The sequence below is a fragment of the Callionymus lyra genome, chromosome 4, assembly GCF_982586985.1.
Source record: "Callionymus lyra chromosome 4, fCalLyr1.hap1.1, whole genome shotgun sequence".
Lineage (NCBI taxonomy): Eukaryota > Metazoa > Chordata > Actinopteri > Syngnathiformes > Callionymidae > Callionymus > Callionymus lyra.
Window position 1 is genome coordinate 19,194,169 of NC_141821.1, and position 4,543 is coordinate 19,198,711.

Here is a 4,543-nt window from a genome sequence, read left to right on the forward strand (position 1 = left end):
TATGACGACACAGACCAAGATTATAATCAGAACGTGAATCAATGCAAATATAATGAATAATTCTACAAACATACACAATCCTCACTTTTAATTCATATTTTATAACTAAAAAAGATTAAATAATACAAAAAAAAAAGTAAAAGATAAAGATAGAAGAAAACACTGGCAAATCGTTGGGAGGCCAGCCGCCACTGGAATAGACGTTACCGAAATTGTCACGTTGTTGAAATACAAGACTGAACTATGCTTAACAAAGCTAGCACACAAAGATAAAAAAAACAAACATTCAAGTTACGTCTGGATAAAAGTCCAAAATACAGGTGAAAGTTTATAATACATGCTTTCCGACCAGTTACTTCTAAATTAATATTTTGTGAAATGTAAGTCTTTGATACAACACAAAGGCTCATTGTTTGCTTTCTTTAAGAGCTGTCTTTTGTCTTCATTCGTCCAACCCTCTGCATGTCCATCAATCAAGTGCACTCACTACTTAAGCTGGAAACTCATCAGAACAAAGCAATCAGCTTCGTGCGTCAGTGCTCTTTTCATTAGAGGACCATACAAACCATGGAAATACTCTTGTTCGTGTGTGTGTGTGTGTGTTGCGCAAGCTCCTATTAGCCAAGGTCAGCTAATTATTTGGCAGGGCTAACGAAGGTCAGGCTGTTTGTCTCCGTCTGTGTTGAAGGCCTCTACCTGATTGAGATAAGTACAACTCTCTCAGATGCTACATAATCCAGGGCGACCCCTTTCTTTGACCTTCCTCAACCTGACGGTGTAAAATTATTTTAGCGTTTTTTTTTAATCTGTAATAGCAAACAAATGAGTCCAAGTTTCTGATCATTTTCATTTTATTTACCAAATGTTTGTCCATTTTATGTTGTTTCTAAATTATTTTAGCGGTTTTTTTTAATCTGTAATAGCAAACAAATGAGTCCAAGTTTCTGCTAATTTTCATTTTATTTACCAAATGTTTGTCCATTTTATGTTGATTCTATGCAATCGAAGCACTATGCAAGTAATTTTCTTATTCTTTAATACTTTCATTAATGTTCTGCCTCATAGACACTAAAAAAATGTTTTTTTTCTTTTGTGCAAAATGCTACTTATTTGCTCGTTTTAAATGTAGTTAATGGAAAATCCATCTCCCACATAAAGGTCATTATCTGAACGTAATCATCGATAATTAGCATACGGGACGTAAACGTAAAAGGCATTGAAATTCTTCATCTCTATACACGGCGGTCACGTAAGAAAATATGTGCATTCAATGGTGCCATCATCATTATGGCCAAGATGGACGAGCCAAACCCAATTAGGTAGATTTGATAATACAACTTAAATTACATATCCACCCACCTGGATGTCTAATGAAGTGAAAAACACTGTCCATTATTCTTCTTTCATGCATGATTAGTCCTCCCATTGGAATATGTGGACGCCTGTCACTCACTCGGAATCTGATGAACGGCTCAACTATTGTATGTTTGAGGTCAAAGATAATAGAATAGAAACAGAGGAAGCTTCACGCCGTTGGTCAAAGTCAATGAAAGATAGACGCCATCGTTTAAAAAAAAGAAGCTTGACTCGTAATTACACGTAACGTCCATCATTTCGAGAAGTAACAAAAACGTCTTCAGGAGCGACTGCTCGTACTGGAATAATACATTTGAATGAAGGGGTGCATAGTATTATCTAAAATCAAGCTTTTAACTACTTTTTCCATGTTTTATTATTCAGATTTCATACAGGCGGAAAAGATAAGAGAAAGAAGCTATTGTGGCTGAAAATGTATTGAGTGTCCTTCACTTTGTGTTTACATTCACTGCGAACAAAAGGATCACTTTTGAATTAGGGTCAGGTTTCCAGCAGATAATTTGAGAAGCAGCTTCTTATTGGTAGCTTAAGTTAAGTAAGTAAGTAAGTAAAGTCAAATAGTTATTTGTAAAGCGCCTTTCTAGACCAGGGTCACAAAGGGCTGGAACAATCAAAAGCAATACACAGTTAAAAATACCTACAAATATAAAAACTCTAAAAGGCCAAGACAACAAAGAGACAAACATAAGAGGTCCAAGATAATTAAAAGCCTGCACAAATAAGAATGTCTTAATATGTTTCTTGAAGGAGTCAGTAGATCATCAAACAAACACAGAAGGAGAGGAAGATCGTTCCAAAGCTTAGGAGCAACAGTCTGGAAGGATTTCTCTCCTCTGGTCCTGAACCGTGTTCAGGAACCATCAGTAGATTCTGATCCACAGACCTCAGAGCCCGAGCTGGGGTGTAAGGCTGGATCAGATCACTGATGTAAGGAGGAGCCTGACCATATATAGATCTGAGAGTAAGATCCAGAATTTTAAAATTGATCCTGAAAGAATCTGGCAGCCAATGAAGAGTTTTAAGGATCAGGCAAATGTGAGTTCTTCTACTAGAGCGGGTCAGAATTCTTGCTGCTTAAGGTTACTTTAACCATCACATACATTGTGCCTACTTTTAAGGCGTATTCTTGGTAAAAAGGTGGTAGAAAACAATAAATCACCATTAACTTAGAGACAAAAAGCGTTGGAAGATGTTGAATTACACTTGAATAAATATAATGATTGATTCCACAGTTATATGTCTGCATCAAACTGGGTTCACTTTAAAATACGACACGCAAAAGAAATAAAGAGAAAAAAATGGAATGAAATAAAGTTGTTTTTCTTGAAGGTTTGGTGTCGACCTGTCGACTGTCTAAAGCAAACATAGACAGCCATTAAAACCAGTGAGACAAGCCTTTATTTGTGGCGTCTACATTTGTTTTTCCAAATAAATATGATCCATGATTGAAAACTGCTGTGTAATGTGATGAAACACTGACGAGAAACGTAGCGGAATAAAAGCGCAGATTGATGTATTTCTCCCGATAAAAGTACAGATACTCCAAAAACACTTCTCTCCATCTCTGGAAACTAAACCACAACTTGACCCCTTGAGTATTATCAAACAGAAAAAAAAACAACAAGAAAACCATTGATACAGTTCAAACCTCAGCCAAGGAGCTTATTTCACATGAAAATCGTAGCATCGATAAAACAAATGTTGGCTCATTGACCCCTGTGGGACGTGAGATTTCATATACTTGATTTGACGCATTGCTAAATGTGTAAAATCCAAATCTGGTCTGCATATGTTCGAGCACCTAAATATCTTTTTAAGAAGGCCCTCTTGAAATCGATACGCTCCTGTTCCTCGGAATTCCCACTTTAGTGGGCGGCTTCCAACAACTGTGGAACAAAGAAGAGATCCAAAAATATCTCTCCATCAGTCCTAGTCCTCTTTGCCGGCTTCCTCTGCGAGCCCCAGGATCTCTAACAAGCAGCGGATACAGCGCTGGATTACTGTAGGCATTAAATCAATAGCTGCTGGTCTCCGAGGCACTGCTATAGATTATGAATCAGCGTTGGTGAACAGAGTGCCATGGTGGCGAAAGGCAGGAGGGGACATGAGAGAGAGAAATCGAGAGGGAAAGGAAAAGAAGCTCACGACATATTCAGTATTCAGGCTATGCATGTGCCGGTGACGAATGAACCTGGAATGTATCGTCTCCGTCAGAATTTGTTCTTTATTATTAATGGCAATTATTTATATTGATCACTCTGCTCTATACTAAATGCAACACTAGCATGTGCATACTGTAGATTCAAAGTATACAGCAATGGAACCTGAGGAATTTTTGCACATCATTTGTACTCAAAATACATAAACCGTTTGAAGATATTTTGAGAGATAATTATGTGAAAAGCTAGATGGTTAAGGATTAAAGATTATTACATTACATTTTACCATTGATATGGCTTTGATTTATAGTTAAGATGAGCAGTTTTCTAAAAGTGTAATTCATTTAGAATCTCATGAGAAATTACACACAGTGAAACCACACAAAAAATCAACACAACATTAAACAACAAAATATAAAGTTAGTTTTGAGGTGAAAGTTTTGAGGTGAGACCCATATAAGTGTCTACAGTATGTTTAACAAACAGTAAATTTAACTTTTATCAAAACAAATATCTGGAGCTCCTGATGGTTCAAAAATTGGCAAATATTAATTTAATAGCAACAAAGTTATAGTTTCTTGCTCGTTAAAGGGTTAAATAACATTGTTAGTCCGCCTATAAACATTGACTTTAATGTGTTTTAAATCAGCAAACAGTTGATCATTACACGACAATTACTTAGTTTTGATTCCATTTCCTGGTCATTTACTTTTTGTATGTGTATTACCTTTGCTAAGGAGATGGTAACATTTAAATCAATCTTACTTTTGTAGTGCTTTCTATGTTTTCTTCAGTGTCAGAACCACACAGAAACATCTGGAGATGGGATTCAACCTTTATGATGAATGGATTTCAATTCAATTTTAATTATTAAACAAAATAAAAAAATCAATGATATAAATATTGATGGTGTTCGGGATTACCATCTGGATCCACACAACTTTTCAATGAGTCCCAGAACACTACTGCCACCTGCTGTATCATATCAGTGAGATTTCAAATGCTTA